A 14,074-nucleotide genomic window follows, 5' to 3' on the forward strand; every position below is an offset into this window, starting at 1 on the left:
TAGGTATTGTATTTAAACTCAGGTGTGTAAGTTAAACTATTTACTTCCACATACTTTACAACACTTGTTTTGTAATAACGATGACTCTGAGGTGATGTAATCTATTTGCAAACCGTCTATGAAATGTTGTAACGTATGATATGTTATGTTGAATTACTATGATCTTGGTTGTATGCAAGTTGGTTTGAAATCCTTCGAGGTTTCAGTTGACTACCGGGTTTATATGGGCTCAAGTGCGAGAATTTGATCGTTTCGGCTGATTGTTTTTGTACTTGTGCTCTTATAAATTGGTCGGTTCTATGACAACGGTGATGGGCTCTTGGATCTCGGTCCACTCAGCGATGAAATTAGCAAGCGCCTGAGACTTGATGGTAGGCCTGCTTCTAAATTCAATGGAGTAAGTGTCGAGCTCGACAGCCCACTTGATGATACAGCCGTTGGCCTCTTTGTTGCGAAGGATATCCCCTAGAGGGAACTCGGTGACCATGGCGATCTTGTAATACTCAAAGTAGTGGCGGAGCTTATGTGACATAATCAAAACAGTGTATAGCAGCTTCTGGACCTAAGGATAACGAGTCTTGGGCTCATTAAGAACCTCGCTGATGAAATATACCAAGCGTTGGACCTTATAGGCATGCCCAGCCTCCTCGTGTTTGACCACAATGGTTGTACTGATGACACGAGAAGTAGCGGTGATGTAGAGCAGGAGGATTTCATCTAGCGATGGCGCCATCAAGATCGGAGGCTTTGTTAGGAACAACTTAAGCTGCTCAAAAGCTGTGTCTGCCTCTTTCGACTAGGAAAAATGCTCAGAGGCCTTGAGGAATTTGAAGAAAGGTAGCCCTTTTTTGCCGAGGTGCGATATGAAGTGGCATAAGGCAGCCATGCAGCCTATAAGCTTCTGTATATCCTTGACGCATGTTAGGTCATTTCATGTTGGTGATGGCGGAGACCTTGTCAGGATTGGGCTCGATGCTTCGTGCGCTGACAATGTAGCCTAGGAGTATATCAGATGGAACTCCAAAGATGCACTTTGAAGGGTTCAGCTTCCATCGGTACCTTTTTAGGTTGGTGAACATTTCTTCGAGGTCGGCTGATAAGATCATCGGCGGTCTTGGACTTGACTGACCACATCATCAATGTATGCTTTGACATTGTGGCCAATCTGTTGATTGAGGCACATCTAGGATGGCCCTTTGATAAGTCGCCCCGGTGTTCTTAAGTCCAAAGGACATGGTGGTGTAGCAATATGCACTGAAGGGCATTGATGAATGATGTCTTGATCTGATCTTCTTCCTTGAGGGAGATTTGGTGATAGCTGGAGTAACAGTTGAGGAAGGAGAGCAGTTTGGAGCCTGGTGGTGGAGTCTACAACCTTGTCTATCCGAAGCAAACCAAAGGGGTCTTTAGGGCAGTGTTTGTTAAGATCAGTGTAATCAATGCATATTATCCATTCTTTATTCTTTTTTTGAACAAGAATAGGGTTTGCTAACCACTCAGGATGATACACCTCTTTTATAAATCCGGCAGCTAAGAGCCATTTTATTTCTACCCTAATAGCCTCCTTCTTGTCTGGCGTGAATCAGCAGAGTTTCTGCTTGATTGGTTTGGCGGTTGGCAAGACATTCAAGGAGTGCTTGATCTTCTCCCTTGGTACCCTCGGCATGTCTATAGGTTTCTAAGCAAACTACATCGGTGTTGGCATGTAGGAAGAAGATGAGCATGCTTTCCTATTTGGGGTCAAGGTGAGCACCAATCTTCATGGTCTTAGGAGGGGTCGTTGAGGCCAAGGCTGACCTCCTTTATTTCCTTAGACTTGGCAGAGGCACATGGAGGCTCCAGCTCTGGGATCTCCATGTCGTCGGTGGGCAATGTCTTGGCTTCGGTGACCACACTGGCCATCTAGATGGAGAGGTCAGGTGGCTTCGACGAGGGTGAGACTCTCTAGTCTTCGTAGGCGAAGGTGATGGAGAGGTTGGCCCGTAGGGCTAGAACTCCTACAGGCTGAAGGCATCTTCAGTACCAGATACGCGTAGTGTGGTATAGCCATGAACTTGGCTAGAGCTAGCCGACCAAGTATGGCGTGGTAGGCAGTGTTGAAATCTGGCGACGTAGAAGTTGATGTGCTCAATGCTGGTAGTTGCTTACCAGTGCCAAACTATACTGGTAGGGTGATCTCTCCAAGCAGTTTAGAGGCCCTACCAGGTACCACACCCCTAAAAGGAGGAGTCGAAGGGTGTGAGATCTGCTAATCTGAGGCCCAGCTCCTTTAGGGCTCCGGAGAAGAGGAGATTCAGAGCGCTCCCACCGTCGACGAGCACTTTTCTAAAAAGCACTTTCTGGATGGTTGCATCGAGGACGAGGGGAAATAGCCCTATGTATGGGATATCTGCCCACTGGTCGGCCCTACTGAAGGTGATGGGGACCGCAGACCATGGGCGATTGCTGGGGTTGGCGGCGGTGTCTTCTAAAGTGATGGCGAGCACCCGTCGGGCGGTGAGCTTCTGTTCTCTTTTGTTCTCGGTAGAGGCAAGGCCCCTGAAGATGGTGGCGACCACTTATCGTGATCCTAGAAGGCATTGCCATTGCCCCAAGGTGGTCGGTGGCCTTTGGCCCCATCATTTGGTGTCGTTGTCTAGCTTCTTATCCTAGAACTCCTTAGCTAAACCAAGGTAGTTTTTCATCTTATGCTTGGCATTCTTATGGAGAGGGCACGGGCCATCAAGGATCTTCTTATACTGCTCATTGTAGTTGTGCTTGGCACGAGGTTCATTGACTGACAGCGATGATGTGGTCTGGTCGGCGGCGGTGATTTTGACCATTCTTGGGTCCTTCTGGCCATTCACAATCATTGTCATGATGATAACTGTGGTTGTTGTGGCGGCAATTGTTGTGGCATCGATCATCGGGGCAATCATCGTAGCGGCATGGTGGGCGATGAGTGCTCGCATCCTCATTGAAACGCACCTCAGCTTCCTTGGTGTTAGCGTACTGGTTGGTGGTTATGATCATCTCACCGATCCTAGTGGCTGGTTTGTGGTTGAACTTGGAGCGAAGCTCGCAGTGATGGAGTCCTTGGATGAAGGCGGTGATGACCTCGGCTTTCATGATGTTTGGAATAGAATTCCTCATCTCAGAAAAGCATCAAATGTAGCTGTGGAGGAGCTCGGATGACTTCTGGTTGATGCGGTTGACATCGTGCTTGGTTCCTGATCGTGTACACATAGCCATATAATTGTTGGTGAAGACTTTTTCAGCTCTTCCCAAGATCTGATGGAGTCTAGGGCAAGGCTAGTAAACCAATTCATGACGGTTGGCACGAGCATGACTGAGAAGATAGTTTCGCCATGACACTAGGTGTCTCCTCCGGCGGTGCGAACAGCGGTGGCAGTAAGCTTATAACCACTTGTGTTGGATTCATCCTCCCCTCATAGGGCTCGACCCTAGTGATTTTGAAACCATGGGGCCACTGAAGTGTTCGAAGCGCCCTTGTGAATGCCGGGGGGCCCTCGGGGTTGTTGGCACCATCATCTGCAGTGTTGCCGCCAGCGATTGGCTCGAGGGCTAAGTCCAAGTTGCCATACTCTTGCTCGTACTCCTGACAGCGGCAGTACTTTGTCTTCATGGTGACCGAAGTGGTGTTCATCGATACATCATCATGCATCTTAGAGATTGTTGAGGTGCACCTAGACATCCTGGTTGACCTCCTAGTCATGTTGGCGATGATGTTTAGCGTGGTTGCCCCTAGCTCTGCCCTAGAGGGGTTGTCTATCATCGCGATTAGTGAAGCGACTTTGGTGGCGATTAGTTCTTGTGGTGACTGATCGGTGAATCGAAGTGGTGGAGTATGAAGGTCTATGATCCTGGCGAATCACATTGACCTGGCAGTGCGCCGCTTTAAGCATGGCGATGACCTTGGTGAGCTTGGGCGTCTATGGGAGGTGGGCGAGCTCATTGGCGGCCACTGCTAGATTGGCGCTTGGAGTCTTGAAGACATCATGGCCGTCAACGCGGAGAAACTCTTCGTCGAGGTTGCACCAGAGTGGCCTTCCTTGTGAGTCGAGCTGTTGCTCTACCATCGCAAGGGCATTCTCATTTGCTCGGCGTTGTGCACGGTTGATGTTCTAGTTCTCACGAGCGGCGCATTCCTCCTCGGTCTCGCCATTCTAAGAGGGGCTATCGACGCTGACATTGAAGATCGCACCACCCCAAAAAGGAGGGAGAGGAAGTTGCTTGATGAAGGTTTTGGTGAGAGTCTCCATATAGACCTAGGACTCAAAGCCTGAATTCTCCTCTAGGATGGTCTGGAGGGACGCTATGAGGTGTCAGCCAACGTGGAGCATGTTGATGGCCGGCAGAGGCTGGTCAGGCGATCTGGTTTATGAGAGGATGGATGTCTCCAACCTAGTCAGCGAATTTGCCCCTCAGGGCACCTTGGTAGGTAGCGGCGATGTTGGTGAGCCCAAAGGGCAGAGCCACAACTCCTAGAGTTTTTCAAGCCGCCTTCGATAGATTTGGATCAGAGGGTGGTCGGCGCTGAAACCGAAGTGTCCAGAGCCAATTCAGCGATGGAGAGGCAATCAGGTGAGCTTCAGACCTGACCTGATCGATGGATTCGATCAGATCATTAGTTGTTGATCTGCCTCCTCTGGTAGCAAGGAAGCGGGCGGCGAGTTGCTGATGAAGGTAACCTCAGAGGTAGTTTCGAGATCAGATCTACAATCATAGGTGCGGGGATGATCGTCATAGAATCGATCTGCACCGGCTCGAGGAGCTCTCCTGACTCCATTAGCATTGATGATCTAGGAGATCGATCTGACCATGAAGATCTAGCCAGGATGCGGGAAGGGATGAAGAGCCTATGGAAAAAACCATCTTGTTCGATAAGGAAATAGCACGCAGACCCCTACCTAGCGCACCAACTATCGACAGAATATCAGTTGGTAGTCCTCTGAGGGGTATCCCATGAAGGTAAATTGATCGGCAGGGGGGCGTGAGATCAAGAACAAGAAGGCAACAGAGACACATGAGTTAGACAGGTTCAGGCCATCAGTATGATGTAATACCCTACTCCTATGGTTTGTTGGTTTGTATTAGCTATCAGTATGATATTGCGTGAGTTTGGAGGGGGTCCCTGCCCACCTTATATAGTCCAAGGAATAGGGTTACAAGTCGGTAAGATCTGAGAGATAACCAGAAAGTAATAACTGATTACAGTAATCTTAGGATCATACATATTCCTAACAGATCTTATAGTATCTTTAGGATATCTTCCAGATGTCTTGCAGGAGGCACCGAGCAGAGTCGTGCCCTGCAAGGCTTCATCTTGTGTGCTAGGCCGCCCTTGAGGGCATAGCCCATGTGGTCTGCCATGTGTATCCTAGGGTCATACCCCCTATAAGCGTGCAACTAAATGCTCAAGCTATTAATGTTATGTTGAGTACATTGAGTGCAGAGGTTCAAGATGAGGCAATCTTCAATAGGATAACCACCTCTAGAGAGTGCTCATCTCATTTGGACTAGACTTTTGATTTATATGGAAAATCCAAATGTGATGATGCACTTGAGATTGAGTCAATGGAAAGTATGTCCATTGTGTCTTCATGCAGCGAAGAAGCCTCACAAAACCTCAAGAGTGCCGAGTCAGGAGCAAGAAGTGCAAGCAGCGCATGACTTGCTGTCTGCCTGCACATACTGTACGGCCGAGGTAGCAGAGCAGCAAGTAGCTATTTGCAACTGATGCTCAAGCCCGATGGCGACCAAGTGATGAGTCAACCTTAGTATCTCATGATACTCATCACTTGTGTCTCATGGCCAAGAAAAGCAAAAAAAAGAGTAACAAGAAAGATCAAGAAAAGGAGAAAGCATAAGTAGATGATCAAGATGAGAAGTGATGTTGAAGTTGAAGACAACTACAACCTTGATCATCTCAACCACAAAGACAAGTTCATCATCATGAAGATAGTTGAAAAGAATGATGAGCTTGAAGAAGAGATTGAGAAGCAAGAGCAATCATTTCAAAAGCAAGAATTGTTTCTCATCTCCAAGATGGAAGAACTAAAGGCTCTAAGTGAAAGGTATGAAAAATTAGTCAATTGAGCATGCTTTAGTTACTAACTCCTCTTCTAGTGTTTCACAACTAGAGAAGGAAAACTTTGAGCTCAAGGTAAGGCTAGATGAAATATCAAGCAAGTATAATGTGCTACAAGCAAACTATGTTCATCTAAAGTGCTCTCATGAGGAAGTAGTAGAATCAAGCATCATGCTTAAGGTAGCTCATGAGGTTGTGATCACATTGGTACAATTTTCTCAACCTCTCACACATTCACTCACTAGGACACCATCTCAATTAAATATTTCTTGTACTAATAAGTGTGCTCCTCAAGCAAGCCAATCTTCGATTGAGCTAAATCTTATAGAAAACATAGAGCTCAAAGAAGAGGTGAAAGGTTAAAGAAAGATGTGATTCGGTTGAAGGGTAGGGAAGAAAGCACAACCTTCTCAAGATAACCATGATAACATGGTGAAGAAGCTTAAGAAGGGTTCAAACCTTGCTCCTCCAAAGCCCAACAAAAGAATCACATTTTAAGCAAGGCCAACACAACCAAGAGCAAGAAACATGGAAAAAGGTTGTGCTATGGTTGTGGATTGTATGGACATGAGTGGGCTATGTGTCCACACAAGAGTTGGGCCGACAAGGTTGAAGCCACCAATCAAAAGGCTTCTACTAAGGAGGCCAAGCAAATGAAGAGTGATCGACAAAGCGCTTGTCTCATGAGCAAGAAATTAGGGCATCCTACCAAGAAATGCCCAATGTACAAAGATGCAAGAAAGTAAGCCCAAGTTGCAACAAGAAGATGCTATGGATGCAATGAGATGGGCCACAAGGTTGATAGATGTCCATACAAGCAAAACAAGCATAGAGCAAACAAAGGTTGCATATGCTATACTTGTAGAAGAAAGGGGCATCTAAGCTATGAATGCCCAAATGGTAACACTCCTAAGCCGAACATATTTGATTATAATGATATGCTTAGGAAGACCACAAATGGAGTTAGCACTAGCAAGGTGATGTGTTCACCACAAACTAGTGCTAAAACCATTTGGGTGCCTAAGAACTTGTTGACTAACCCAAAAGGACCCAACAAGAGTTAGGGTACCAAAGTGTGCTTAGGTTAATGATGTAGGTACTTGGTGATGAGATGAAGGCTTCAGGGTGGTTGAGCAAGTAAATTGAAAATATTCACTCAATCTATCAATCAATTCTCATCATAATCTCCTATATGGTTGACCCAAAGATAATTTAATGAATATATCATTTACTTTATCCTCACCATTGGTAACAAGTACTTAAACCCTATAGCATAGCCACTTTGTATATTTTGTGTACAATGGCTCACAATTAAGTCTATTTGTGAAATTTTAAAGTGTTTAATAAGATTTAATTGAAAAGTATTTTATTTTGCCATATGATGCTTTTAATGGCTCTTTAGTGGAGCAATTTATTTGTTGAGATGTAGGGCATAAAATAAATATTATCGCTAAAACGAAGAATCACAAGCAGCGGGTTATTTGCTTCTGTCCTACACCTATCGGACAGTGTTCGGTATTACTATCGGACGTGTCCGGTATGGACAGGGACAAAAAGCAAGTGTTTCTATTCTACGTATTCTGGACATGTTCGGTATACCTACCGGATGTGTCCTGATATTGTAGGAACTAGAACACTGATAGGATTGCAACTGAGTCTTTGATCCACATATTTTCATATATCCTCAATTTATTCAGAAGCTTGTGGTTTACCAAATCTAAGTGAATTGTGAGCATCTCTTGAACTCAAATCCTGAATATGGCAAATTATTTGGTTGTGGTTCAAAATAGAAAATTGACTTCCATATTCTTAATAGAATAAAGTGCTAATTGAAAGTCATTCAAATTACTTAAAGCACTTATTTAAGGGGTGCTCAGTTTTTATTTTGCACCTTGTGGACTAACAAATTTATCTAGTACTCTTTGTAGTCCTTTGGATGAAAAAGTGATTTCATATCTAGCATGATTATTTGGCAATTAAGGTCAACATAAAGATTATCATGCTATGTATCTTCTTAGTGGTATTCTTGTGGGCTCAAGTCAAAGGTATGTTTTTATATACATACATTGTAAGTGCATCTAAGGCCCTTTATATGTTAGAATGTGCATTTGTGTGACATAGGAGAGATGTTTTTCAAAACTCATTACTAGCATGTGTAGGTAGTGTGAATTTGAAAAACTATTTGAATCTTGGTCTTTGTCACCTAGCCTTATCATGTGATAATTATAGCTCTCCTTGATTGTTTGATTGGCTAATTACACATGACATGGCTTTCTTAAGTCCACAATCTACTATGTCTCACAATCTCTCTCTCAACTAATCAAAATCTATATATGCCAAATATTTGGAAAAGAGAAGTGCTACTCATGGCATTTGTATAAGAAAAGTATTTACACCTTGTTTGGATCAAGGACATACATGTTTTTGGATCAAGAAATGATATAAAAGGGAATTGGAATTAAGTAAATGAAATTTGGAAAAAGATCAGCTAGCCCGCAAATAATGGATGTGTCTGGTATGAGCGGAGCTATAAAAATGGCTGGTACCCTTTTGGCCCTAATCCTCTATCTCTCTTTTCTCTCCTCCAAGCCAACGCCGCCACTACTGTTCCACCATATTGGCGATCGAGTGATTCCACCGAGAAAAAGAAGAGAGGGAGATTGGATCGGAGAAGATTTGCATCAAGATCGAAGGTCCCTGGGACTTGGATTTCCAATCGTATCTTCATTCACTCTCACAAGGTACCCTAATCCTAGACCTCATCCAATCTAAGTGGTTAGGGCATGATTTTGTAATTCCTTCGGTAGAGATGCTACAATACCTATCTAGAAGAAATGCCCAAAGTTTGGATTGGATTGGTTGAAGATTGAGCGAAGGACCCTGGTTAGGGTTGCTGTCCGCTCATACCAGCATACCAGGACGTGTCTAGTATGGGACATCAGAGCAGATTTTACTCCCTTGTTTCAATCTTCTCGGTGGTTGATTCTTAGGACTAAGTTTAATTGTCTATTATATTTTGTGAACCATTTTTACCTAGTTTGGTTGAGGTGATTACACAGCATAGGATAATTATTCTTATTTCTATATTTTGACTAAAATAAGCAATCGTTTGGGTGTGTATCTAAAATTTCTTGCATATCTTTGGATACAGGACAACAGGCATGAGCGGAAGATAGGAGCCTAGGTCCAAGCATAGGCTTGATCTAGCTTTGGAGAAACACAAGAAGGCAAAGATAGGAAATGCATCCTAGATTTAGTCAGTAGGAGCAAGGGCAGCAACAGGGTACTCTCTAGGGCTACTAGGGGTGCTCCACAGTACAAAGAGAGGAGACAATAGTTCTTCCTCTGACACAAATACTGATGAGTTTAGAGTGGAGCCCAGAGAAGATAGAAAGAGGAAGAGCACTGATAGAGGATTAGATTGTGATAGCTTAGATAAGGAGTAGGAGATTGAGGAGGAGGAGCCAGTACCTCCATTTTAGCACTAGCCTAGTCAGGGTATGCATTATGGTCTTCTTGAGACACGTCTGCCTAATGTGCCCTCTTATGTTTTTAGAGTTGACTACAGGGGAAAGGGTAGGACCAGGAAAGCCAGAGATGAGAGAAGAGTAGATCCGAGAGGCTTACCTAAGGTTCAGTATGATCATCGCTTCTAGACAGCCTTTCACATGGACTTCTACTCTAGTGTGATTCTCACCAGGAACCCTGTGGTAGCCAAATCTCAGTGGATAGACTAGGCAGTACATCAGAGAGTTGCAGAAGGCCTCAGTTGATCATGCTATTGCCATTTGCTAGCGCACAGGAGTTTATGAGATCATGGAGTTCTAGCATGACTGGAACACAGAGGTGGTAGCTCAGTTTTATGCTACTTTGTTTGTTGAGGAGGATGAGAGGTGGATGCACTAGATGCTTGAGGGCCAGTGGTACAGTGTTGATTATGATGTATTCGCCGCCCAGCTTGGCTTCTTAGAGGATGATCTCTAGAGGGATAAGATTCACATAGAATAGGTACTTCCTCCTAGAGCAGCTTGCCTACATGTATCCACCAGGGGGTGAGAGAGGAGCAGTGGGGAAGGTTCTAGGTATTCATCCCTACTTACAGATACCTGAACAGGATGTTTAGGAAGACCATTGATTGCAAGGGTGAAGATAAGGGAAACATTGCAGATTACTCTAGGAACCTGCTCCATAAGATGGCACCTGATGCATGACCTTTTAGCGTCTTTGACTTCATATGGTGCGAGATCAGGAGTGTCGGCGAGAAGGCCCCTCAAGGGCTATGGTTTTGCTCCCTACATTATGCACATGATTGAGCAGGTCACAGGGAATACCTTTGAGTATGACAAGGTGCATAAGGCCCTAAAGATTGTTGCAGACTTGCTTAGGTTGGGGTACCTCTAGCAGGACCAAGAGGAGGAGCAGCAGCACCAGAGGCAGATGCACGCATAGGTGGTGTAGCAGCAGGACGAGCTTCCCCTCTACCACATGCTCCTTCATGTTCTTCTTCACATCACCGTAGTCCTCCTTCTCCTATTCGCAAGATGTTTAGTGCTATCTTTGGGATTGCAAGGACATACTGGACCTATCAGCAGAAGGAGAGGGAGGCTAGGAGGAAGGATACTCAGACTTTGAAGCGAGTGCTTCTAGACTTGAGCTTGATCCTCCTAGGTCTCCACTATCAGATAAGGCAGCTAGTGAGCCTAAGACTGAGGAGCAGCAGCAGGGTAGGTACAACGTAGAGTTTGTTGAGTTCCTTCAGCGACAACAGCAGTAGCATCAGGCTCTAGAGTGCACCCTAACACTTTGCCACTATAGGCTTGGGTGCCTACTCACTCTCAGCCATGTCCCAGTGCTGCAGACGAGTATGCTTCAGACTAGTAGAGTGACCTCACGGGTAGTTTCTATGACCCGTCTAGTGCTGGTGGTTCTCGTCCAGCCGGTGCTACATGCTTAGATGATGAGGATGCTGGTAGAGATGAAGATGATGATGAGTGATCACTACTGTCAGAGACAGCTTGCAGCCCCTTTGTCCTTAGTATGTTATTGTTGGACCTTTGTGGTGATAGATGACAAAGAGGAGAGAGAGACTGATTAAAGCTTTAGGATAGTTTTCATTTGCTTATCTTTGTACCTGAAGATATGTACTGCAGGCTATAGTTTGTGAGCTTCATTGATGTATATCTTGAGTTTGAAATAGATTGTATCATGTGAGAGATAAGACTTACTTATGTTTTATCTTTGTATCTCTTGAGACATGATCTTTATTTATATATTAGTGGCTTGTGGACTTAAGAAAATGTGTAATGAGTGCTATGTGTGACATACATGTGTTATATTTATTTTCATAAGGACTATGCAGTGCTAGAATGAAAATATTTGATGTGATGTCTTTATATTTATTCTTGTGTGATATATCTTGTCATATGCATCACGATTTTACTTTGTCACACACACATGCACCCCACTGGATGCAATAATTTAGGGGGAGTCTCCTATATGTTTTAGTATGTGCAATTGACATTTGAGATCATTTTGTGGATTCCAATCATAAGCACATATTAAGGAGGAGCCTCTCATAAATCATTGAACTCAAAAGTTTAAATGTCTATATTTTTTTGTAAGCTTTAATTAAGTTGTCCATCAATCACCTAAAAAGGGAAAGATTGAAAGTGCATCTAGCCCTTTAGTCGGTTTTGGATGATTGAATAACAACATGATTAAAGGTCTAACCCGTTTGCTAAGTGTGGACAGGTAATAGGTTATCTCATAAGTACTTAATGAAAGCCAAAATGATGTGTTGTTGTATAAACAATCTAGTTCAAGCACAAGACAATAATGCAAATGGAATTTATACAAAGGCTTATTTATTGTGGGATTTTCATGTACTATAGTGAAAGCAAGCTCGAAAGAATTAATTAATGAGACATATGGGATTGCATATGGAATGGTCTCATATTTGAAGCTTGCCAAATTGAAATAAAAAATATAACAATACAAATGAATGGATGATTCAACACAAGATGTGACTTGATAGCTTGAGATGGTGAAGATAGCAAGGAAATGCTTTGAGGTACTAAGCAAGGGTGAAGGGCAAGCGACGGCTTGGCGGCCGAAGAACCTAGCTAGGATGAAGAAGAAAGTACTTGCATTTAGTTGAGGTACTAATCAAGCTATGATGGTCATGTCTATGTGGAGGATCAAATCACTATTGGAGTGTTTGATAGAAGTGGCTTGATACATTTGGGATTATTCAAATTTGATGAATGGAATCAAGTCACGTGCCCAAGATGATGTCGACATAGAATTTTTGTCCCGTGCTGAGGACACACGCAGCTAGCCGGAAAGGGTCTGCTCGATGGAGCAGATCCACCTAGTTTCAGCTGCAGGGGTGGTCGATCATACGCGATCCTCCCGAGATGTGCCAGTCAATTTGACCCTGCAATTGATAAGGAGAGAAAGTTCATCAGTAATTAAGGGCCGAACTTGCCGGTATTGCCAGACAGTCCTGAATGTGCGGCTATGAGAACCAATATGAAAGGAGATCGACTAAATAGTTGATTCTAGTATATTCATGAGAATAAATTAATTAGAGCTCATGAGGTTGTGTAAGAAGAATCGGTTATCATTCAGGATAAATATCATTAATTGAATCAGAGATTAATCAATGGCAATAAGATGTCAACAATGATCGGTTTGTGCTGAGCCAATGATTATTATTAATTGAACCCCTTTTTATATAAAGAAACAATTCAACACCACTTAACCATTTAATAAAGATAAATCTAATGAACATGTTAGATCTCATCTATCATCATGACCAGTGGGGCATGAGGCAGAATCATGTAGGCCATAGAAATAGCAATAGACTCGACGACCCTAACTCATTACTAATATCAGTGGGGCATGAGGCAGAATCATGCAGGCCATAATACAATAATAAGATCATAGGGCTAACATATCTTTCAACCTATCTTTACTTCAACGGTCTCGTGATGCGAACTGTTCGTGAAAGCGCTCGATATCGGCTAAAACAGCCGATTCAGGCATAACGCACAAGTTAAAGTCATGCCTTACCAGGAATAGATCTACTAAATATCGATCCCACTCTATGATGCTAACAGTGGGGTGTGAGGCAAAATCACACAGGCCATGATAATGGGCCATGGAAGGGTTCTCTCTAGCCAATAGATCTACTCAAGACGTAACATGCCTTAACCGCATGTTATGCACGATCAAGATTGATGTAAAACATGCATGTGCTTGAGCATATCTTCATTGGCCTGCATCTTTATCATGTCGGCAACCAGTATCAAGAAGCTTTCCTTGTACAGCCTTGTATACGTGTATCTATGCATCCTTAACAGATTAGTAACTATTAACCACTCCAAAACGTGTATGCCATATACACGTATATAATTGGACCATCTTACTTGCTTGTACCCAGTTATACGTATGCCAATTTCCAATGATAATTAAATCGGTATGCTTTTCTTTTGGATATCAATATATTGCTCCAGGACCGATTCATATTGGAGATAGCCCGTATAACGTGATACATATGGAGTCCGGCTGGCTTCCTTTAATTTTCTTCACATGTATGCAAATTAACTTATGCTCCCAGCTGCTTCTTATCCTCACGTCAAGAGATCTTGGACATCATGCTTCTCTCAAAATATTTCAAAGAATATTCCTCAGCCCGTTCGTAAATATACATCAATTAGGAGATCTTTCTTGCATTCGACATCATTGGCCGATCTCTTCCTTTGTAGGGAAAGCTTACCAAATTTTGGTATAAACATAGGCCCCCCTAGTTCGGAGTATGAATTTTCATGCTTCGAACTATTTCAATCCGATGGTCTTCTTTTCCTGAGCCGATGACATCTTATCGCAATCACTGAAAGTTGCATCGGCTCTATCTTCTCTTTGATCTTAATAACTCCAAAATTGATCTTTCTCTACATCTCTGTTTTAGCCGATTAGGAG

This window comes from Miscanthus floridulus, chromosome 12 (genome assembly GCF_019320115.1).
Source record: "Miscanthus floridulus cultivar M001 chromosome 12, ASM1932011v1, whole genome shotgun sequence".
Lineage (NCBI taxonomy): Eukaryota > Viridiplantae > Streptophyta > Magnoliopsida > Poales > Poaceae > Miscanthus > Miscanthus floridulus.